This window comes from Panthera leo, chromosome B4, assembly GCF_018350215.1.
Source record: "Panthera leo isolate Ple1 chromosome B4, P.leo_Ple1_pat1.1, whole genome shotgun sequence".
Lineage (NCBI taxonomy): Eukaryota > Metazoa > Chordata > Mammalia > Carnivora > Felidae > Panthera > Panthera leo.
The window spans coordinates 37997108-38022760 of NC_056685.1; the positions used below are offsets into that span (position 1 = coordinate 37997108).

At 41.9% G+C, this 25653-nt stretch overlaps 1 long non-coding RNA gene across 1 annotated transcript; it reads right to left on the reverse strand.

Annotated features, from left to right (window-relative positions):
* Positions 1 to 342: 342 nt before the first annotated feature.
* LOC122224116 lies at positions 343 to 15069 on the reverse strand. The gene is made up of 3 exons (XR_006204655.1): positions 9961 to 15069; positions 6911 to 7120; positions 343 to 376 (listed from the first exon to the last, which is right to left on the reverse strand). It is a non-coding gene; the product is annotated as an uncharacterized LOC122224116 (long non-coding RNA).
* Between the last annotated feature and the right edge of the window lie 10584 nt (positions 15070 to 25653).

The window sequence follows — 25653 nt, forward strand, 5'->3', positions numbered from 1 at the left end:
CGCTCAACCAACTGAGCCACCCAGGCGTCCCCATGATAGGCTTTTAAAATGCTTATAACCTTTGACCTAAGAATCTGACATCTAGGAATGTCTCCAAAGAAATTAGAGATACCACAAATATTTAAAATAAGAATATTTATTATCACAGTACTATTTATAGTAGTAAAAAAACATTAAAAATTGATATTTCAGGGGCATCTGGGTGGCTCAGTCAGTTAAGTGTCTAATTCTTGATTTCTGCTCAAGTCATGATCTCACAGTTTGGTTCATGGCATCAAGCCCCATGTTGGGCTCTGTGCTGACAGTGTGGGGCCTTGCTTGGGATTCTCTCTCTCCTTCTCTCTGTGCCCCTCCCCTTCTCGTGCTTTCTCTCTCTCTGAAAATGAATGAACGTTAAAAAATAAAACAAATAAAAAATTGCTATTTCAGAATATTTGCTGGCATAACATATTCCCAATTTTTAAAACTTTCAGAAATTATGAAATATTTGATACAGAAAATTAGAGCAAATAAAACAAATATCTATATACACTCCAGCCACATTTAACAAATGTTGACATTTTGCCATATTTACTTAAGAACGTTTTAAGAAATAACAGGTTAGACTCCTCCCTTCATTACTTCCCCAGAGGTGACTCTTTTTCTGAAATTGGTACATACCTTCTCATCCAGAAATTATTATTTTACTATATATATCTCCATAAAAATATAAAGCCCATGTTTTATAATTTATAAAAATTGCAATATCCTGTAATGTGCAATTTCACGTACCACAATTAAGATTTACCCATTTTGATGAAATAGATGAGATGGTTTTTTATTGCTCTAGGTAGTGTTCCAACTACACAAATATATTTACTCAACTGTTTTCATTGAGTTATACCAATTCTAAGAGTTATCTCTAAGTGAACATACCCATCTAATTAGCCCCCAGGTCAAGAAATAGCATTGCCTGTACCCCAGAAACTCTCCATGCCCACTTCCAACAACTATGAGCTTTTTTTCCCTCTTCCAAAGTAGCCACTCTCCTATTTCTAATAACATCACCTGGCCTGTTTTTGAACATTATATAAAAGGAAGCATGGTGTTTTACATTTGCCAATCAGTTCATTTGTTAATCATGTGGTTTGGATCTTCTCTTTTCTTACTGATGTTTTGGGTCTGTTATTAGCTATTGAGAAAGATGTATCAAACTCACTCTGAGTGTGGATTTTTTGTATCTCCTTTTAAGTCTGTCAAAGTTTGTCTTAAATATTTTAAAGCTATGTTATTGCATGCATATGGCTTTAGAATTGTGGTCAATGTCTGGTGAATTGACTCCTTTCAAATTAAATAAATCTTTACCTGGTAATGTTTTTGCTGTAAAGTCTACTTTCTCTGCTATTAGAATAGCTATCCTACCTTTCATCTGCTTAGTGCTTGCATATCTTTTCCACTCTTTTATTTACTTCCTTTCTGTGTACTCATATTTAAAGAGTATTTCTCGTAAGCAGTAGATAGGTGGCTTTTAAAAATCCATTTTTACATTTTTAGTACCTTTGTATTTGCATTAACCTATTTATATTTAGTAATCTGCCCATTTACATGTAAGGTAATTACTGAGATACTTGGGTTCTTATCTACCATTTGCTATATTTGCTGTCTATTTGACCTGTTTTATATTCCTTTTTCTCTCCTTGTATACTATCTTTTTGAGTAAGTAAATATTTAAAAAAATTTTTTTTTAATGTTTATTTATTTCTGAGACACAGAGAGACAGAGCATGAGTCGGGGAGGGGCAGAGAGAGAGGGACACAGAATCCGAAGCAGGCTCCAGGCTCTGAGCTGCCAGCACAGAGCCCGACGCAGGGCTCGAACTCACAGACTGCAAGATCATGACCTGAGCCGAAGTCGGAAGCTCAACCGACTGAGCCACCCAGGCGCCCCTTGAGTAAGTAAATATTGAGTATTTCATTTCCCCCCCCCCCCCCCATTAACTTGGTGATTATACATTCTTTTACTGTTCTTGTAGTAATTAGGCTAGAAATGTATATCCTTGACTTACAGTCTAACAGAAACTATTATTTTCACCGCATCCCTAATAATGCTAGACCTTAGAGTATTTTATCTTTATTCACTTTCCTCCTTTTATGTCATTGTCTTCATGCATTTCAATTCTACATCTATGTTAAACTCCATAATATGTTAATATTATTTTGTTTCATAAAGTCAACACTCATTTATGTTTTCCTACATTTTTACCTTTTCTGTTATTCTTTCCTTCATACATTTCTGTATTTTCATCTGGGATCATCTTTCTTTTGCTTGAATAAATTCCTTTTAGATTTCTTTTAAGGCAGGCCCAATGGTAATGAATTCTCCATTTTTATTTGTTGAAAAATGTCTTTATGTTGCTGTCATTTTTGAGAAATAGTTTTGGTGTGTGTAGATCTCTGGGTTGGCAGTTAATTTCATTTAGCACTTGGAGGATAGCGTTCCATTGTCTTGGGGCTTCCATCATCTCTGTGGGAAGTCAGATATAGATCTTATTGTTGCTCCTTTGAAGGTAATGTGTCTGATGCTTTTAAGATTTTTCCCTCTTTTGTTTTCAGCAGTTTTCCTGCAGTGCACCTAAGAATGATTTTACTTATGGGATTCAAATATGTTCTTGAACCTGTGAGTTGATATCCTTTATCAGTTCTTGGCCATTATCTTTTCAAAAACAATTTCTTCTTTTTTTTTTCTTCACGGGACTATGTTTTCATGTATGTTAACTCTTCTGACCATAGCTCCGAGTGGTTTATCCTCTTTTGTACATTTTCCATTTAAAAAATTTATCTTTTGTGGATTTTTTCTATTGATGTGTCTTTATGTTCATAATCTCAACCTCCTCTAAATTGCTGTTAAAAAGTCCATTGAGTTCTTCATGTCAGATACTGAGTTCATAATTTCAAATATTGTATTTTCTAGTTCTAGAATTTCTATTTGATTCTATTAAAACAATAGATTCTAGTTCTTAGGTGAAATTCTTTATCCTTTCATTTATTTTCCCCATCCTCCTTTCAGTTTCCTTAAAGGCACTCATCATATTTATTTTATGGTTTTTGTTGGTTAACTCCAGTATCTGGGTAACTGTAGGTCTGTTTCTCTCATTTGTTTTATTAATGATTTTTGGTGCTATGGTCCTACTTCTTGGCATGCTTTATAATTTTTTATTGAACTCTGGACTATTACATGTAACACTGTTTAGAGACCCCAGAAGCTGTTACCAACATTAGGAAGAGTTTGCCCTTTCCTCTCTTAGGAAAGGGCAGAGTGGGAGCTGGTCCACCCAGGGACTAGACTGAGTCACCAGTCAAGGCTGTTGCTGTGGTTTGGTAAGGCTCTGTCTGCCCCTGGTTTGCTCTTGGCCCTGGGGCTTAGACCTCCAAGGTTTCCAATTGAGTCTCCAGAATGTTCACTGGGGCCCTTTTTCCCAAACTCTAATCTTTGTCTCTAGCTCCATAAAACTGCCTGAAATTCTCTGCCGGGAATTTTAACCTTTTGCCTTGTGCAGTTATAGAATTTGGCAAATGTATTGTGGCAAAAAATCAGACATATTTTTAGGGTCCTCAGGTCTCCAGTTTTTGTCACTTAAACTCCATGAGACTTCTGAATCAGTGACCTGCAACCTGGGAAAAATATTCTCAGCTTTTTCCTGTCCACAGAATTGACAAAGACCCCTGGAGAAGCAGCACCTGCAGGTCAGCCACTTCCCTCCCTGGAGTCGTATCCTGTGTAGTTCTTACTGGCCCACAGGCTCTATGATGTCTTTAAACAAGATGTTTGCATTTTATCTGCTTTTCTAATTGCACTCTGTGGGGCATCGGTCTGCCACAGCTTTCCATCCTACCTGGTAGTGAAAGTCCTCCAGGCCCCATTACCATATACATGTTTCTGAATGCTACACATTTTGTTTTGAAAAATTATAGAGATAATTTGAGGTTCTGGGTGTTGTTGTCTTCCTCCAGAGGGGATATGGGCTTGCTGCTGGCTGTTAGTTCATCTGGGAGTAGGTCACTTTGATTCCCTCAAGAACTGATATGATTCAAAGCTGGGCTTCCGTCTTCATCATCAGAGCGTAGCCCTTTGGGGTCCTCTCTGAATTCCTGGGGTGTTTACCAAGCTCTTTCCTTCCTAGTGGACTTGGACTCCATTCTGGTTATACTGATCCCACAAGACTGCTGAAAGCTCATTCGTTTAACCGCCTCTCTGTCACTGCTTTTGCTTACAGACTAGCTATTGTATTGAGGGGGTAAAGAGGCCCCAAATTCTGGGCTCCTTTCTCTTGATTTCCTTTCTCTTTCAGATGACTGCAGACAAAATTTCTCTGCCTTGATCATCATTCACAAGCCTTCAGAGTTTGTTATATGCTTCCAGCTTTTCTAGTTCCCAGTGGGAGAGTTGGTCCAAGCCCAACCCTATCAATCAGTAATGGAAATGGAACTCTCAACGAGATATATATATTTTAAGTGGAAAAGAAAAGCAATTTTCAAAACAGTATGTGCTGTGTGGTGCTACCTTTGTTAAGAATAAAAGTATGTGATTAGGTATATATGTAGAAAGACAGAGGGATATAGGTCAAGTCATTAATGATAGTTCTCTCCAGATGACTGGTTTATAGATGATTTCGTATTGTCTCTATGCTTTTCTGTATGTTCCAAATTTTCTATGATAAATGAACTCTTTCATATTTAAAAAAATAGCAATTTTAGAGAAAAGCAATGGCCAGAAAGCAGTAGGCAGAGGAAGGAGAACACTAGAGGAAAAAATGACACCCCAGAATCACGGAGGAAGGAATGTGGGGCCCCAGAGAGATTGCAAGATAGCATTTCAAAGCTGAGAGGAACTTAGCTCATCTTATTTAAACCCCTCTTGTACAGGTGAGGAAACTGAGGCCCATGAGACAGCATGGCCTGCCATCTAGTTGGAGACAGCAATGGTCAGGCAGCTGGGTCTGCCTGAAAGGCACAAGCTCTTTCCAGAGGACCTTGTCAAATAAACGTGGGCTGCCAAAGTGATAGATGGCTCTCCCTGCTGGCCGGGACAGCAGCCTGAAAGGAAGTCAGCCTGGCTCAGCTGGACCTCCTCAGGCAGAGGAATCACCAGGGCTGTTGGTGGGAGGCTCTGTTACCTTTCCCCTGGCTTTGGTTTTGCTGGGGAGTGGTTAGCTTCACAGTGGATGGCCTTGTCTACAAGACACATTTCTGAGCTTTGTATTCAGAAGCTTCCTGGGTCTACCCAGATCTCCCTGCCCCACATACTTTTCTGACCTCTTGTACACCTTCTCTAGACTCCCTTGGCCCTATTCTGGCCATCCCATGCTGCGTAGTGGACTTACTGTCCTCAAATATGTTTGTGTCCTTGCTCACATGGCCCCCTACCAAGAGCCTCTTTCCCATTCCCCCTCTCTTACCCTCATTCCACTTGCCCTTCCAGGTTTAGCTCCCATCATGAACTTTTGCAGCTAGTGGAGCCTGTTCCTCTCATTTGGAAAGGATTCTGTAGCATTTCTTTTGATAATTGTCAGGTCTCCTTATTGAGACTGTTTCTGGAAGTTTCTGGAAGGTGGGGACCTATTCTCCAAATCCTGGCATCCTCCCTGGCTCAAAAGGCAGGGTCTTGTATGAGGTGGGCACTCCGTAAATACTCGTGGAGCAAGGGGTGAACAGTTTGAAAGAAATGTGTTTGTGAGAGGCTGGGGAAAATCTAGAAGGAACTGACAAAGAATTTTGATGAGCAGCCAGGAAAGGGGCAGGCAGTACAGAGCTCATTATTGGAGCCTGGCAAAGGCTTTCTGCTGGCTTTTCTTTCTTCCCTTGATTCTGGTGTCGGCTTCAGAAAGACATGAGCGGACCCAGAGTCGGGAGGGAACAAACATTGAAAGGAGAAAAATGAGTTGTACTGTTTGAGGTAAAGATGATTTAAAGAGGAAGCAATGTAATAGGGATGCAGGTCTGGAGAGGTGGGGAGACCACCTGTAAAGGCATGTGCTCCTGCAGTTTGAACACATTTTCTCAGGGGTGGGGTATGCTGGCCTCATGAACAAAGAACTGGAATATGAGTTTGGGCAGAGAACAAACAGAATGTGAGTTTTGGTGTCAAATAATAATGATAAGCCAATGTGTTTGGGAGTTTGGGAGAGGGATACTTCCAGTTCTTTTGCAGAGGGAACCTTACCGAGGGAACTATTATATTGATCTGAAGCCAGAGTATCTCAGGTTTTTGATGGCTTACATTAGGTACTTGAGCAGAGGCGTGTAATTGAATGGGGAGCCTAGGAGATTTACAAACCAAAGACGTCTGAATGAGAGACTTGAAGTTCATAAATTTTGGGGTCTCTTCTTTGGAGCACAGAGTTTTTTGGGGGGAGAGGGTTTGTAGTCTATCTATCATATTAGAACTAGCTGATGTAACAATCAAATGTCAGACTGTAGCACAGGAAAGAAGTGAGAGGGGGAATCTTGTTTTCACCTTGCCTGGGGGATTTGGACAGATGCTCAGAGGCTACGCTCAAAGGAGTTAGCTTTCAGAAAACTAGTCATGCAACATAAACTAATTCAATAAATTGTTGGGGATGTAGAAGAACATTCAGTTTTCATGGTGTTTGCAAACAAATGAGGTCCCTGTGGGTTTTGGAAGTGGCTTTTCAAGGGTACCCAAAGGGTTCCATTTTGGTGATATGTTTGGGGAGGGTGAGGGAAGAGGCACTAGGGCAGGATGAACTTTACTTATGACAGAAGTAGCATAATCTAAAAGGGGCTGATAATTTGATCCCAATTCAAATAATCCCAGCCACAGGGCTTGAATTTCACCATAAGGCATGCACTCCATTCCATCGCCCCCACTTTACTTGAGTGAGGCTTACAGAATCCCTTTCCCATCACTTTACCTGGAAAGAGGAAAGGTAGGAACAGAAGATAAAAATTCCACCCACATGACTTCTTTTGCCTCAAGAGCAACCTTGGGTGTGGTTTGTTTTCAGAGAGGCCTCATTTGTAGCTGCCTGCCTGGTCTCAAATCCCAACTCTGCAGCTTACAGCTTACTAGCTGGGGGACTTGGGTCCAGTTAGTTGTCTTCTCTGTGCTCTGATTTCCCCACCTGTAAAATGAAAATAAGAATAGTATCTACTTCACAGGGTTGTTGTGAGGCTTAGAGGAGCTGAAGCATGTAAGACACTTACAGCAGTTCCTGGAGCCCAGTGAGTGCTTGGCAAATGTTTCTATCATTATTCTCATCAGCTCTCAGAATGGTGGCACCTGCTGGTCTAAGGGACTTGCCCATCTTGCTCCCAGCCAGGTGTGAAGGTGCCCATGGCTGAGGCTGTGAGAGGAGGCCAACGGTCCTCAGTTCTCCAATTCTCAACTGCAAAATGTCTTTGAAACATCCCTTGGCCCTTATAATGGAAAATTACTATGGGAACATGGGGTAAGGAGGCAGAACAGGGAAGGAAAATCAAGCAAGCCAATAGGTTATAGGATAAGGGAAACTGGACTAGGTAATTTTAAAAGAAGTTTCCTTGGAACAAAAGCTTGCACATCTAATTTGGTCATCAGTTAATCAGGGGGTTGTTGAACTTCTACCTCTCTTCATGGCTCGTCCTATAACCCTGTGGTTAAGATCTTGGCAGTGCTGGATGTTATAGAGGCAGTGTTGCTTTAAAAAGGTGGCACAAACTGAGTATGGCACAAACGGAAGGCAAATGCTTCCGACAGTGCAAACCTTGGTTCTGTTGTTCCTTGATGAGCACCTGGTCCAAGTGAACAAATAGGATGGGCTGCAACTCCAGGCTGGTCCAGTGCCACTGATGATGATACCAGCACTCTAGCCAGTGACCAGCACAGCTTGGAATGTCTGCTGAAATTGGCATCCTGTGGAGACCTTCCCCAGATCCTGTGGCTTCAAGCTCACAGCATGCATGTATGTGTGTAGTAGGTGTGGGGGAAGGTACTGTAATTGTCAAGTTTGAATATAACGCCCTTGCCCCTCCCTTCACTGGGTCCTAACTTCCCCTTCCCTCTCCTGCCCATGCTCCTTTTTGTTTAGATGCCCTGCTGGTTTCTCTTTTTGGAGGTGGCTGGTGCAGACCCACTGAAGCAGTGTCTCAGGTGGCTTTTGTCTTCTCCAGGGGAAGGGTGGGTGGGGCTGGGCTCTTTGTTTGAAGAGGAAAAAGATGAGGGTGTGCTGGGGAAACAGGTGATACAGAAATGGTGAAGTGGTATGGAAGATGGAGGAGTTAAATGTTAAGGGGTGGGTAGAAAATGTACCAAGATATTTTGAGGGCTAAATTTGTTCTGGAAGTTAAATGCATAGAATGTGATGAATCAGAACAAGAGCCACTTAAGACTTGTAAAGCCGTTGGGTTGCCCAGGCAATACGCAGACGTTTTGTGGATGATTTGTTATTAGCAGTAAACATTTACATAGCACTTCACCTCCTCAAATATTCATCCATAAACCCTGGAGTGTTAGTGATGGCCAGGAAACCAAGACCCAGGGAGGACAAGTGATTTGCTCAAGGTCACAAAACTAGTTTGCTGCAGAACTGACAGAAGATCCCAGGTCTCCATGCATCATGCTGCTACTTGCAAGGGACTTTCACTTTGCTTGGTTTATTTGCCTTTGAACACCTGGTGAGGGGTATCAAAGCTGATTGGTCACAGCCTTCAGGTACAGAACTAGAGAGGTGGGAAGGGGCGTGATCCACACTGACCAACCAAGAGGCTATACTTGGCCTTTCAGCTTCAAAACCTCCTGCCTGGGTCCTCAATGCCTGGAGCCTCATGTCATGCATTTGCCTGCTCATCCACCAGTGTCCTCTCTCTTGGAGAATGGCCCCACTGACCATCCAGTTGACTGAGCAATTTGGGTTTTCTCTTTTGCTCGCTGTCACCCACACTGTGTTTAATCAATCACCAAGACCTTTTGATTCCATGTGCTTAATATTTTTTGAATCTCCCCATTTCTTTCCATCCCCATTCTGGCCACCTGTCTACCATATTGGCCTAGTAATTAGCTCCCTGCACACCCACTTTTTTTATTCTTTCATATCCATTCCCCTACTTCCCAAAACTTTTTCAGGTCTCTCTCCTGCTAAAAACCCTGCCAAGGCTCACAACAGCCTCAGGATAAAGCCCAGAAACCTTAATACAAACCCCCTGCTATCTCTCAATCTATCTAGACTCATCCACTGCTCTGCCTTACATTCTACCCCAGGTTCCAGAATGAACTTGTGTTCCCTGAGCTCGTCCTGCTGTGGATATTTTGGCAAGAGGGCCAGAAGGAGACAGACAAAGATCATAGAAATGAGTAGGGGGAGAGAGAGGAAGCCTTAGAACCTGGGTCTGGGCTGTACTGAACCATTTGCCCTCATTGAAGCACTGCCTTTGTATGGGATATTCTCAACCTACAGAGCATTGCTGTCAGACTCAAAGGTGGGTAGGATCTATCAAAGCAAGACTGCAAACTCAAAGCCTTTTCTCTCCAGACAGTATATCTTCATTGGTGAGCAAGGCACAATCACCCTAAGAGGCTTGACGTTTCTTACTAAGTGACAATGAGCTAGCCACTTAAAGTCATGAGGCTGTGAGTCTTGGTTTCCTCATTTGTGAAGTGGGGATGACAGCTGTCCTACAGTGTAGATGTCTTTTTTCTTTGGCTATACAGCATACGAACTACCTTCTTGTTTTGGGAAATCCTCTACTGTGTGAGCCTCTGTGCAAAAGAAGGTATGCCCTTACTGGGAAACTAAAAAAGCCATATACTGTGACCAGCCTGTGACAACGAGGGAGAGATGCTCCTGTCCAGGTATTTGCACCTTGAGAATAATGTGAATACTGTGGCACAGCTGAGAATCATTCCAGTAGAGGTGGTGGGGTAACAATGACACTAACCATGGAGGTGGCCTTGGAGGGTCCAGACGGGACTCTCCTTGCAACTCACCTTTATCCTCTGTCTTTTAGTCAATGCTGGCAGCTGCCTGATCTCCTCTCAGTGAATTCCATTCATGTTCACAGGCCAATTCATTTCTGGTGATGGAACCGTGGCTTCACTCAAAACCTCACCTACTTCACAGCATGGCCAGGATAAAGCAGGACTGTGGTTGGGACTTCAGAGCAGGTAGAGTTTGTCTTAGTTGTGGGGGGAGGTGGTGGAGGGTCTAGGTCTGGGATAATAGGGCCTACTGCACCCATGCTTTAAAAAAAAGGTTGACAATTTGACAATAAATTTCATATTTTAAAAAAAAGGTTGAAGTTACAATGGTCAAAACCATATTAAATACCAGGCATATCATTGCGGGGATGAGATATTGTGAATAAGCTTTGTAAAGGACAAGGAACATCTAAGACATTCTCCTCATCTTACCAGTAGAGAGCCCTCCCACTCCTCCTCCACGATGTCTTAAATTTAACTTAAAAACATAATTGTTCAAGAAAGATGGAGAAAGGCATAGGTCCATTTCGATAGACTGTTAGCACGGAGGAACAGACATTTATTTTCTGCAACCAGTCTCGCAGGATGTAGAGTCCAGTTTTGGCAGCCTGTGGTGTCATTTTCTCTGGTTGGAAAGACACCCTTGCAAACTGTGGGTCTAGGCTTCTTTTGGCCATGGAAACCTTAGAAGCTGCCTGCTAACGTCTGGGCTTCACTTGAGGGGACACCCCTCCTCCTCAATTACTTGATCTCCAACCCTCCCGACCCTGCCCAGAAAGGATCCCTGAGCTCACATCTGTTCCATCCGCTCCTTGGTTCTCAGAAAGCAGGAGCCAGTGCAGCGGGAGGCCAGGCTCTAGGCAATCTTTCATGTTAACTGGTCTGAGCTGGATGTGAAAGGTGTGGCAGTTTCATACCCCCATTGCCCAAAAGCTGCTGTTTCCTCCACTTTGGAAAACATTCCAAAGCACAAGAGCCTGAAACAGGCACCTGGGGACAGAAAGGATGTGCTATTGGGTCCTCACCCATGGGACCCATCCCCCCCTTTAACTGCCATCTCTGCAAAGGAGGCACTTGGAAGGCACCATACTTAATTATAGCGTTTAATTCCGCCCCCCCCCCCCCCCCCCAGCGTTTGAAAGAGCAAGTTGTCAGGCAGGCTTATGTGAAAGCAGAGCCATTACCGTCACAAAGAACTAAGTGCAATAACCAAGCGGACCCAGACCAAAGTTGCTGCAGAGAGGAGTTTGCACACTCTCTCTCTGCCTCTGCAGGCAAATACCACCAATTGCTAGCCTGCTGTTGGGGTGGTTGCTTGCTCAGGGCAATGTGCTGTCCCTCCTTTGTGCTTTCTCTGCCAATTCCAAGAGTCTTCAGGGGCTTTAGGGGCCAAGGGCTAGGTGAGGCTATGAGGAGCCGCGGTCTGAGCTGTGGCTCTGGAGTTATGGAGCAGCACACAGCCAGCACTCCCTTTAGCTCCTGGGGTCATGGTTTCCTCACCTGTAAAATAAGGGAGGGAGGCTCAATGATTGCCAAGCTCATTTCTAACTAGCTTTTCTTTGGTGGCTCTGTATTTCCCCCAAGCCTCTGAGGTGTCAGAAGCTGGGCTGAGAGGTTCAGGGGTTAGGGCCACAATCATTCTCTTGCTGATCATCCATTACAATGGGCAAAAGCTGCTGTCCCCTATGGATCAGTGGACAAATGTCCCACTGCCTCAAGGGGAATGCCTCCCTGGAATTGCATGGGTTTGTCTTGGTAAGAAACAAGGAAAGCTGGAGGAACAGGTCCCTGGTTGTCCTACCTGGAAATTAACTGACCACCTACTATTATCTCAAACCAGAGTGATGGGAGGATCGGGGCAAAGTCACACTGACCATGGATCCCAGACACCAGACCATCAAAATGCAAAGCAGCAAAGGAAGGCAATTTGATGGCTTAAAAAAAGAAATACAGCAGAAATAAAAACTCTAGAAGCTGTTCCAAAAATATGTCATTTTAACCAAATAAGTTTGTTTGATTGAATTTAAAGGAAGTTAATATGAAAGTTCATATGTTTCCTTCCAAGCAAAAAGCAAGATGATATAAAGCATGTTGTTGGTGCCAGACAGACAGTAGATGTGAAGGGGGAGGGAAGTCATGGCCATATTTGCCTGAGATCTGGTAGCTCACCTTTCACATTCATCCATCCTCTCAAACTGCATTAATCACCTCCACCCCCCACCCCCACCATCCTTGTTACCTTTATGTAGGTTGAGAAAAAGCTAAAGAAAAAGCATTGCTTTTGTTGACCATTCAACACCTGTTGGAGTGAATCAGACCATGGACTTGCAGGGAAATGTGTGCCTGTTGAGATTTTCCAGTTCAGTCACCTCTTGTGGATGCTTGTACTACACTGTCCACCATCCCTGCCAAAGGGCAATGAGCTGAGGTCTATTGCCCTCCACTTCTGCAAGCAGGACTTTTCACCTTGGCCAGACAATCCTTCTTTGCAGAGAACAGGAATCTGCCACCCGGTCACATTTCTCTAAAGTCATGGAAAACAAATATTTCTCTGCAATGACACCTTCATCCATCCACTTGCTCCAGAAGTCAGGCTGATTCTTCTTGTCTCATCTGGACATCAGGTTGTGTAATGCTCCTCGTAGGAGCCTCTAAAATCCATGTCTACCTCACCATCCCCACGTTGGTGCAGATTTTTCCCATCTCTCACCAGGACCATGACAGTAGCCTTCCTTTCCCTGGGTTCTGGCCTTCACTGGTACCAGTGGTCCTTGGGCAAAATTGTGGTGGAGAGAGCATGGGTTTTGGAATCAGACAGAGACCTGTGTTTAAATCTGGGTGTTGCCACTTAGCTGGGTAGCCTCAGCCAAGTTAGTTTTTCTGTGCCTTATTTATGGATCTCTAAAATGAAAATAATATTGATTTCAGATTATTCTTACGGAGTTTGAGTGGGATAACATTTTTTAAAATGCCCACTAGGAAGTCATAAGTAATTACCCAATAAACATTAGGTCCCTTTCCCTTACCCCCCTCCCCACCCTTTTGAAATTTGTCAAGTGACATGGTTTTAAGTCATTTCATTGCACTGGTTGACATTATCTAAACTTTTCCAGTTTTGCACAAAGAACTAACCATGGTATAATATACACGAGGCAGGATAGAACATTCATTCATCCTTCCACCCATCCACCTAATATTTCCAGAGCAATTACTAGGACTCAGGCACTGTAATACACATGGAAAAACACAGAAACAAAAGACAAGGAGTTTATAGCCTCATGGGGCAGACAATCTAACATAACATCAGAAGTACTGGAAAGTGGTAAGTCCAGATGGTGTCCTGGAGCATGAGGGAAGAGCTCCTAGCCAGGAACAAGGGTGGTGCAGGGAAAGTGTTCTGGAAGTGGGGCTGTCTGGCTTTTGAGGGATGAAATGAGTCAGAGAGACTTGAGGCCTTTAAGAATACCCAGTCCTGCAAGGCCTTGTGTGCCGTGCCAAGGAATTTAGATTTGATTTTAAAACCAGTGGGTGGCCTTAAACAGAGGACTGACATAGATTTTTGTTCTAGAAATATCTCTTTGCCTGCATGTCAGAGAATGGGTTGGGAGAATGTAAGACTGGACACAGAGGGACAAGTTGGGAAGTCACAGCAATTGTTCAGCTTGACAAGGATGGGGTTCTGATCACAGCAGTGACAGAGGGCAGGGAGAGAGGGGCCGATGTCAGAGAGGGCATGAAGGTGGAATTGCTAGCTCTTGGTGACCATTTAAATGTGGGGCTTATGGAAGAGCAAAGACTCAGAAAGTCTCCAGAAGGCAGAGGCTTCTGAATCTGGGTGGCAAATGATGTCATTAACCATGGTGAGCCACTTTAGAGGTCAGGATCAAAGAATCAGAGAGGGGTAAGGCTGAGTTTGGGATTTGGAGAACACTTCTATTTAATGGTTGGCAGGGGAGAGCAGACTGGAGAGGATTAAAGACCACCAGTGAGTGGTGTCCCAGAGATCAAGGAAAGGTCAAGCTTTAAGAAGTAGAGGTACATAGTATCAAAGGCTGCAGCAAGATTAGGGCTGAAACATGTTAAATGATCATAGTCAAGGTCACCAATGATATTGGCAAGAACCATTTCCCTGGGCAGTCTGAGCCAACAGTCGTGTAGTAAATAGGAGTGAGTGAGTGGGGAAATTTGCAGTCTACTTTATCAAGAAGCTTGTTTCTTGGGAGAAAGTGAGGCATGAGGCCGCACACAGGGGAGCTCACTGCAGTGGGGGCAGAGGCAGGAGGCTCGAGTATATCGATGTTCTTGGGGAGGAACCAGAAGAAATTAGAGTGAGCAGTAGGTTGCTGGCTGGCAGCAATGAGGAGGGGTAGAGAATGCTCGTGGCAGGTTGTGTGAGCATTAAAGGAGAAGGAATTTTTACATAAGGTCAGAGGAGTCTGGAATGGGCTGTAGAGTTTAAAGAATGCAGAAGCTTCCTTCACAGGCTGTGGGGTTGGTGTCCCTAGCATGGGTCCCAAGGGATGTGCCATCCTCTAGGTTACAGAGAAGTCTCCCAATTGAAGCAGAAGGCCCAAGTTGAAGGGACCTTTGGACAAAGGCCTAATATAGCTGAGATGATGGTGGTAGCAGAGGTGGCAGGGATGTTTGTGGTAGGCCCCACTACCAGATTAGGTTCCTGTTTTTCCTTTGGTTTCACTTTCCATCTTGAAGTAAGCAAAAGACAACCCATCATCACTCCAGTTTGTTGAGATGCTTTTGGACTGTGATTCTGTCATCCAACATATTGGCTGACCTCAGAGTAAGACCTGCTCTCATGGACCTTACCATCTTGGTGCAGAATCTTATTGGTGCAGAATGGAAAGACTTTGAAGTAACCATTCAAACCAATGTACGGTGCAGCCCAGGGGAAAGATGGAAATAAGGTCAGAATGCAGAGGAAGTGACATACATCTGTACCTAATCCTAAGAAAATGGGGAACACTTGAGATTCCTGAAAGACCTGGTGGAGGGAGGAAGAAAGGGTTGGAGAGAGGGAAACTGCTCAGGGGGTTGAGGGGCTGGGAGTGGGGTGAGAAAGGCTCTTCTGACAAAGGGTCTGCAGGGCTCAGGGCCTACTGGGCCTTCCATTCTAGGCTCTAGATTGCTCATATGATTCTAATTCATTTCTAATTCCAGGAAAGAATTCTTGTTTTTCATTTTGTTTTGTTTAAAGTGATGCAGCCATGAAGTAAGGTGGTGAAAGCATGGAAATGGATCAGAAATAGAGCAGGGACACTGAATCAGCAGATGGGAAGAAACCATTCCACTCCCAGAAGAAATGGTCAAGCAGGACAGATGCTGGCTCCCTGTCCAAAACCAACCTGGAGATGCTGGAGAAGCCAGGGGGAGGTGAGTGGCTCCAAGAAATTCTGGGGAGACATTAGAAACTTAGATGTCAGTTGGGGGAGAAGTTGGAAAGGATGGTTAGAAAGGAGGTAGGTCAGACGCCACTGATAGGAGGGAAGGAGACTTTTCAGATGAGTCACATTATCTCCCGATTGTTGTCCTGGTTGGATCATTGCCTTCTGCTTTGCCATGAGGTGTGAAAATGGCACACCCCACCCTGTGCCAGCCAGAAGAGGGAGGCTACCATTAGGACAGAGATACACCAGATTTAGGCTGGTGTGAAGGTAAAAGATAAAGGTGGTTGTTAAATCCCTCCTGAGAGTAGCCTTCTCCCCTCCTCAGCCATAGAGGGGAGTGGGCTAGGCAATCAGCCAAGGGAAGAATCAACTCTTGGAAAGTGCTTAGCTGGGGGATTTCTTTAGGAGAAGGGTCTCCTGGCTGGGTTGGGAAGGAGCAATCTGAGTCCAGACTGTCCTGCTGGAAGCTCTGAGCCTTGAGGCAAGGCTTTCCTCCCTCCAGTGTACTAGGAGAAACACAAACTAGAATCCATGATCCCACTTCTTCCCTGAGTTTATATCACTTGCCTAAATAGTTAGTTGATAGTCTTAAGGAAATGTTAACTTCCAGGGAAAATTATCAGATGTCCAAAGAGAGTAATCACTAGAGCAAAATGTTTAACCCACTGAATACACTCTGCTGGAGTGAGCGAAATCAGTACAGCAAGTGAACACAAATTTAAAATAAACATTATATATTCAAGGAAATATAAGAGGATATTGTAAGCCTGAAGTAGAAACAAGCAGTTAGGAAGAACTGGACAATTTATTTTGAATGCTGGACAATATAGGCACAAATATAAAAATTAATAAATCACCATAAGACATATCAATGGTGAAAATTAAGAATATCAAAACTTTCAGAGAGAAAAAAAACCTATAAAAAATGAGAATCAAATTGACATCCATCCTCTCAATAGGAGCACTAGTTTCAAGAAGAAGACAGAATAATATTTTCAAAGTATTGAAAGGAACTTAGAATATAGAGGTCAAGCCATAGCAATTAATACTGTAACAATAGAAGATGCCAACATGGTTGGGTAGATGCAGAGAGACTGTTCTCTGACCATAGTGCCATGAAATTGAAAAATTACTAGTAAAGATGTAGCTTAAAAAAACTCCCATCTATCTGGAAATAATTCCTATTTAAAGATGAATCCATATAAAAAATACAAAATAGTGATGAACAATAATGAAAACACTGTGACTTGAAATTTGAGAGACATAACTAAAGCAATACTTAGAGGAAAATGTGTAGCTTAAAAAAAAATACATTTATTACCCAACCATAAAGACTGAAAACATATGAGTCAAGCATTCAATTCAGGTATTTAGAAAAGAAGCAACAGATTTGTACAAGATACAAATAATATAAAAAATAATAATGTTGAAATAGAGAACAGTAACAATAAAAATGATTAACAAATCTAAAGCTCATTCTCTGTAAAGCAAATCTCTGGCAAAAATAACTAAAAATAAATGACATGTAAACAAAATGAAGGCTTAGAAAGGGAAAATAACTGCCTAAGCAATGGATTAAAATATCAAAAAGAATATTGTGAATTAGAAAGCCAAAATTTAGAAAACCTAAATGAATTGGGGCACCTGGGTGGCTCAGTTGGTTAAGCATCTGACTGGCTCATGTCATGATCTCACTCTCTTGAGTTCGAGCCCTGCATCTGGCTCTATGCTGCCAGCTCAGAGACTAGAGCCTGCTTCAGATTCTGTGTCTCCCTCTCTCTCTGTGCTTCCCCTGTTCATACTCTCTCTCTCTCTCTCTCTCTTAAAAATAAATAAACATTAAAAAATAAAAAAAAACCTAAATGACTTGGATGTTTTGTGAATTATACACACACACAACATATATATATATATATATATATATATATATATACACACACACACACATATATGCATACACACATACATACATATATGCTTACATTTACATAAGAAATGCCAAATTTGAAATACAGCCACTGAAGAATTGCAAAGTTAATTGAAACCATCCCTATCACCCATAAGAAAAGAATACACAGTTTTATAGACAAAGAACCAAGAATCTCTCTTATACAAGTTGTTTCAGAAAATTGAACAAGGGAGAACTCCATCCGATTTACTTTTATGATGCTAGTATATACCCTTGGCTTTGAGGTCAGGTAAGTACAATAAAATTAAAGAAAGTTATGGTCCTATGTCATTTGGATTCCCTAATTAAACATTAACTCACTCAATCCAACAGTGTATTAAAAATGATAATGGACAAGTACATTTATTCCAAAAATGCAAAGATGACTAAAACTCATAAAGGCCCTCAAAGTAAATGGCCATAAAACTAGAAGTAGAAATTGTTTGATAAAGGCTATCTACCAAGAATTTATGGCAGACATATATATTAACAGAGAAACTTAATTATTTGGAAATATGGAACAAGACAAGATGCCTACAAAAACATTGTTACCATTCAGTTTACTACTGGGGATCCTGGCTAATGTGACAACACATGAAAAACGAATAAAAAGAATAAAGATAGAGAGGGACAAAAAGTCATTTGCAGATGTTCTGATAAATTACCTGGGAAACTCAAAAGAATCAAGAGACAAACCATTAGAACTAATAATAGATGTCAGCAGAGTTATTGGATATGAGGCCAACTTCTAAAAATCAATAGTGTCTTTTTATAACCAACTGGAATACTGGATAGGAAAAGATATTTTCAGAGGCAACAAAAATTGTGAAGTACCTAGGAAAGTGTCTAACAAAGAATGTATAAGACCTTTGAGGACAAAAATTTTAAATTTTGTTAAAGATCATTATAAGACTTAGGTAACTCGAGAGGTATACCGTGTTTGTGACTTAATACGAAAATGTAAACTCTTTGCAAATGAATCCATAAATCCAATGAAATTACAGCAAGAATGAAGAGAGAATTTTGGGACTAGCTTAACAAACAATTTTAAAATGTGTATGAAATTATTATATATATTATTAAGAAGAATAGTTCAGATTTCTTACTTCTACCACATACAAAAATAAACTCTAAATGAATTGTAGACTTAATGGATCCATGGGAGGCCAAGGATTGGAGACCTAAATGTGGAGGTAAAATTACGGTATTAAGATGATGAAAAAATTTTGTGTGCCTTTGTATGTGTGTGACTTAGGGTAGAAAGAGTTTTAAGCGATACTTAACTAGCACAGATCATAAGGGAAAAACTTGATGGATGTGACCACATTAAGAGTTTCTGTTCAGTAAATGATACCAATACCATAGATGAAGTTGACAGATTGGTGATAGACCTGAAGATGTTTGCAATTTTTAAAATGAAAAGGAATTAATTTCTAGAATGTGCCAGGAACTAGCACAAATCAAGAAGGAAAAGATAGAAAACGTTTTTTTAAAGAAAATTAAGTGAATTCATAGGAGGCTAACAAATATATGAAGAGATGCCCAATCTCACTAGTGATTAAGACAAGCAAAACAAAACAAGATACCATTTTCCATTCATTGGATTAGCAACCATTGGGAAATGAGGTGCTACCAAGTATTGGAGAGAATGTGGGAAATGAGGACTCTCAAGACTGCTGGTAGGAGTGTAAAGCTGGACATCCAGGAGAGCTGTCCATTGTCCATGTCCTGGCATTGCTTTGTGAAATTATTCCATAATTTGGGAATCCTCCTTTTGAGTATATGCCCCAGAGAAATTCATGAATAATTCTAGGAGAAAACATGAATAAGGATGCCCACAGAGGGATTGTTTATGTATCAGAGAGCTGTCTAATCAACACACCCTACATCAGAGGCATGGGGAACTAGTTAATAATAGTAATATTATTAATTAGCTTGTTTTTTTTTTTAGCAGTTATGATATGCCAAGCGTGTTTCAAAGCTCTTCAGATAAACCAAAAATTCATTTAATCCTCATAACCTGAAGATGTAGTTACTCTTAGTATCTCATTTTATGTGTTAGGAACCTGAGGCACAGAGCAGTTAGGTGATTTGCCCAAGATCACACAGCTAGCAAGTGGAAGAGCCAGGATATGGTAGGTGAATATAGTGGAACACCCTGTGGTAGTCAGAAACCAGGAACTAGATTTAGGACAAGACTGTAAAAAACACAGGTGAGTGAAAAAGTGGGATGCATATCATGATACCACTTTTGTAAAACAGACACATACATTCACCCAAAATATCAGCTACCCGTCAGTGAAGGGTTATTTCAGTGGGTTCCTATAGGTGGGAGCGAGGACAGGGAAGGATGAAAGGAAAAATGAGGGGCCTTGCACACAACAATGATGGCCATCTGTCTTGACATGGAGGGCATGATGAACTCCGTACTTTAGATCCAGACATTAAAAACCCATTTGGGATGGTTGAAGAACCAAGGACAATGTAGCTTAGAAAGAAGGCCGACAGGGAGGTATCCCAGAAAGGCCCCTCCCTACACCACTCCTACTCACTAAGGGCTACCAGGCACAAACAAGAAAAGATAGTAGGGAAATGAAGATTTTGTCAATTACCATTCACTTTGTAGTTTATCCACATGTGCAAAATTAAAAGCAGGCCAACGTTCTCCCTGCTATCTTAAAAGGTTTCTGGGCCACCTTTCCTCACTGCTATTTCCTGGATATACTAATTTTAACATAACCCTGAGCAACATGAAATTAGGGAGTAAAAGCTATTTAAAATCTCTCTCAACACACACACACACACACACACACACACACACACACACCTGGCACTACTTCCAGATTCCTACAGTTTCATGGGCATTTTTTCCCTCTCACAGTGGGGCATGGCTGATGTATCAGGTTATGAAAGGAGCTTCCCAGAAAATTTTGCAAATGGCACGAGTTGTGTCCAGACACTGATGTGTAGCATCAGGTGTTTAGGTATGATGGGGTGGTGTGTGTGGGGGTAGGCTGGGGGTATATGTTGGGGGAATGGTGAACATGGGTGAATTTCCATCCTTTTTTTTTTTTTTTTTTATAACTCACATTCCAGCTGAGATTTCCACAGGGGCTGAAGGTTTATGTGAAGCCAGGATGAAAATTCAGGATTGACCCTTAGGGAAAACACCCGAATTCAGTGCTGGATTGTTGTGGCTGGAGGAATTACTCACTCTTGAGCAGGGCAAAGGTGTCCCAGGTAGAGTGTCTTTTTTCACAAGTGTTTATTCATTTTTTTTTGAGAGAGAGAGAGAGCATGAGCAGGGTAGGGGCAGAAAGAGAGGGAGAGAGGGAGACTCCCAAGCAGGCTCCCAGCTGACAGCACAGAGCCCGACGTGGGGCTTGAACTCATGAACCATGAGATCATGGCCTGAGCTAAAGCCAGACGCTTAACTGACTGAGCCACCCAGGTGCCTTGATAAAGCATCTACCTACCTCTAAAAAAAGTCATGATTTGATGAGGATGGGTAGGATCCATCACCCATGATGAGGATGGGTAGGATCCAATTATGCACTGAGTTCATCTAAAAGTCCTGGAGAAATATACTTGGCTTTTCCTATCACACATCTCTAGCACATTTGTCTTTGACACTCACTTACTTTTAAAACATCTTAATACGCTTACCATAGGAACACTGGGTAACTTTCAAGTTCATGCCTTTGAAAGGCAAAAGCTCTCCACCTTTTCAATGTCAGCAGCCCCAGGTAAGACAGGGGCTGAGCTACTGTGGCAAGATTCTGGTTTCAGCCATAAGAACCCAGGTAGCTGCTTTCTCTTTTTGAGCTGCTGTTATCAGAGTGCAGGAGATCTCTATTAATAGACTAAAGATTACATGCTGCTGGTGTTGTTTCTAAAAGAAGGCAGTAGTGCAGCCAACGAGGCTTAGCTGCCCCACTTTGCACTGGGAAGTTTCTGCTCGGTGCGTGGCCATAATTGGGTTATGGGGTTGTTGATATGATTGTGCTGCTAGGAAATGCAAAATCCATGAGTCAAGCATCGAGGTGGAGTTCTTTCCAGCTGATCAATTGCAGTATCTCCCCAACAGCGTTGAGGTCTGGGTGATGGGAGAGATGGATTTAGCAGGGAAGGCTGCTCCTTCTCTCCACCAGTGCCCGAGCTGAGACTTCACGTTCCTGCTCTGGGCAGCCGAGTGCCTCACTGGTGGGGGTCCAGTGGATGGGGAAGGTTCAACTGTCTCAGTTTGATTCAATTCAGCAAACATTTACTCAACTCTTACTGTTTGCTCAAAGTACAAAAGAGCAAGGGTCTTCCTTCTTTTAAATTATCATTAAATATTCTTGTTCTAACAATTCAAATGATAAGCTAGAAGGTCACTCTCATCCTCTTTAACCCCACCTTCCAGGAGTATCCAATGTTGAGTTTGTGCTATAGACTTCTATAGGTTTTCTATGCTTATATAGACATGTTCACAGGTGCAGAAATGTCATCAAAAATGGCACAGCACTTTTTCTGCAACTTTTTTCTTGCTTAATCATATATCATAGAAAGTTTCTAGATCAACACACATACAAATCTAGGTCATTTCTTATCAACAGTTGCATACAATTACGGACTATGGGGATTGCATAATTTCTTTAATTGTTGCTCTTCTGATGTGTATTCAGGTTATTTCTAGCTTTTTGCTCAGGTACTCTTTCTGGGAATATGGTGTGCCAAAAACAGGGGTTTTGGGAGTAGACAGACCCAGGTTTGAATCTCAGCATTGCCATTTACTATGTAACCTTATGGACATTTTACAAGCTCCTCTATGCTCAAAGTCTTGCACTGACAAGTGGGGACAGCAAACAGCTTCAATGAGATGATCCATGTGTTGTCAGAAGGGCTCAACACACGTGAGCGTCCAATAAATGTAAGTGGTAACTCTGCGTTCAGAAGTCTTCCTTTGTTTTGGCATATTTCTCACTGCTGTAATTAGAGGATAGAGCTCTACATGGTCTGGGATTCTAAGGAGGAAGATTGGAGAAATGCAGATCCAGATTATGCCAACTGTACAGTATCTGCAGATAAAGATGCCATCTCCTGTGAGAGGTGGAGCCTGGGGAAGTCCCTGGGAGGCCCTGGAAAGGAGGTGGGTCTCCTGCCTCTGCTCTGTGAGCTGCACACCTTTGAGGGTTATGTTACTGCAGGTGGGCACATTGTGCTCAGAGAAGTGAAGGGGTCTTATGCAAGGTCCTCATGCAAGGACCTTCTACGATTTAGTCATGATGCCAGACACCTGGTGTTTTGCCATGCCACGGCCACCACTTGTGTAAACGACTGGAGCCACTGGCAATTCTCCTTAAGGGCTATCATTCTTCATCTAGATGGCCTCAACTCTTAGTGATTATAACTCACTAGTACTGTTAAGCTAGTCTTGTACCATCAGCTCACCTTGTTGAAGAACTTAGAAAATATGGGACCTGGGTGTCAGCCCCCTGCATCCTACAAATCAGGCCTCAAGGTGGAATATTCTCCTAGCACACCCACATTCATAGATTGGCCCCCCCAGACTCCAAGATGTTGACATGGTTTTATCTTGAGTCTCTTCATTCTAGGGGCCAGGGACCAGTCAGATAGTCCCATAGTCTTTTCACTATTTCTCTCCGGAGGCTCCAGGGCCATCAGACAAATGCATCCCTGATGGCTTCCTTTAATATACCAGCAATCCCTGGGTGTTTATGCAGATTAGGCACCTCCAACAATTTGCACAAGCTTATCTATGTCCTCAGAATTTTCTAGATCAGTGGCTCAAATAGTGCTGTGTATACTGGTTTCAGGAGTTGGTTCACAGTGAAATGAGAGAAATAACAGAGTGGTGAGTTTTCATAGAGCTATGCATATTTAAAGGACTGCTCTTTACCCTTTGAGATTGGGGGATTACCTACTTGGCATTAAAATGTCCTTTTCAAAACAGTGGTCCTTTTTTGGACAAATGGAAACATTTAATTTGCAATGATATTTTCTGTTCATGGACTTTGCCCGTATTTCCACCGGGTGTTAATGGTTTTTATATTGCTTTGTAATGTATTCTACATTTTAAAAACATTAACCCCTGAGGAAAATATTCACAAAAACATCATAATTTGTCACATGTCAATTTTATGTATCATGCTCTCCATGTGTAGTTTACATTTTTATGCACTCCCATGCAATTCTTTTTGCAATTTGGATAATAAGAGCAGTGGAAAAACAAATCCATGCTTTATTTCAGATTTGTACAATCTTTTCTTCAGTTCAACGTCATTAAAGTCTTAAATGTATTGTTTTCTCCCCTAATTGTTTTTATGTCCTTATTTCAAGGATTTAAAAAAATAGTCCCACACGGGAGTCCCAAACTTTTAGAGTTTTCATTATCTGTAAAATCTGACAGTGGCGAACACTGTTGTAGGTGTTTTTTCCCCCTTCCCACCTCTCGTGGGTAGCACCAGCCTCAATGGAATATGCTCATCCATGTAAGTTTGAGAGATGTCACCAACACAGCTGGCATCACGGTCTATCATTCTGTGCTCAATTAAAAAAAATGTACTTTCTCATAACTTCCTATTTCTCCAACACCTTAGATTTACTCTTCTGCTTACAGCTCAGTGTCTTTCCTGGTTAATTTGTTAGCATAAAAGTCCATTGTTAGCTCATGGTTACCATGTTCATTCTCCATTATCAGTTACAACTTACATTTTTCAGTAGGCTCTAACTCAGTATGTTGTAACTCCCCTTTACTACGACTCCTGTTACCATCGGATTCGAGAGCGATTCACATGAGAAACAAAGACGGGGGTGACTCTCTGGGACCTGACGTTAATCTGATAGTGATAAAAATGGTGCCTTCCATATCACCCTTTTTGCTAGATAAACTTGTTTTCATCTACCCATTTACTGTCATGCATGAAGTTGTTGCTTTAATTTTGAAGCATTCATTGTTTTCAGTGGGAATTAGTGGTCTCAAACAGGGCCAGGGACCGAGAGGCTGGCTGTGCCAGAAGTATAACTGAGGCATCATGGTAGTGTGGGGAGAGTACCGGGTGTCTGGTCTAGCAGGCCCTTATCCTGTGATGTTTGTGTGACCTGCAGCAAGTCATAAATCCTTGCCCCACCTTTCTTCATCTGGAAAACAAATAGGTTGGCCTCTATGTGGAGTGCCCACACAAACCACTGAGGTACAAAATGCAGATATTAGACCTTGTACTGATACTTGGTCTTTCAAATTACCTGGATAGTGACGGGTGCTCTACGTCAGGTGCTCACACCTCCAGTATGGTGGACAGAGATTGTCATGGGGACAGGCGCCCATGTCCCCACCACTGTACTGAGAGAAGGGGCAGGTTCATTATGCAGGGTTGTTGACAGTGGGCTCCTCACTGGTGGGTGGGTTCTCAGCATACTGTAATGTTTTGCAATCTGCCCAGGCCTCATTACCATGTATTAGTGTGAACCAAATTAACCCTCATAAAATGGATGAGTGACTTAAAAGATTCCTGCAAAGAAATGCATGGATTAAAGATAACGGTAATTTTGCAAGCACAATAGCAAGAAAAGCAAGAGAGGCCACCCTTCTGCACCTGGAACAGTACATCAGTATCATTAGGGGCTAAAAACAATGAAAGATCAAACCAGATCAGGTAAGAAGTTGATTTAAAACCCCCAAATTTTCTAGACTTTCAATACATGGACTTTTTCTCGTCAATGATACACTCTGTGTGGTGTATCCATTGTGCCCTTGTGAGTTACCTTTCTAAGCTCTGAAGATTATTAAAAGCATGAATTGATGTATCAAGTTTGATATTTTAAATATTTAACTTGATGTATCTTAAAGTATAATATTAAAGTTTTTTAAAAAATGATGCAAATTCTACCACATTCCTCTCACTAAAAATATAATGGACAGTACTTTAATGAGAATAAAAATCTCTAATTAACTAGATGTAAGTATATTGGGAACATTTGTAAAGTTTTATGGCATTTTTTTCCAAAAGTCTGTTTTTTGGTTGTTTTGTAATGAATATATTAGTACAGAAGTATATCCATGTAATTTATATATAATGAAATACATATTTTGGGGTGTGCTGTAGTGTTTTATTGATATCCAATAAAAGAAGAGTCAAGATGTGGGTTGGGTAATTGCAGAGAAATCTTCTGGCCATGTTGTTTTCCATAGGATTTCCTCCAGAGGCCAGGTCATAATTACAGGAAGCAATGTTTGGGAGACAGGTCAAGGTCTAACATCCAGTATTAATTTTTAAAAGATCACTCATAATTCATGGGGACCAACAAATAACTTCCACATTTTTATCACGATAGACCACAGAAACATTA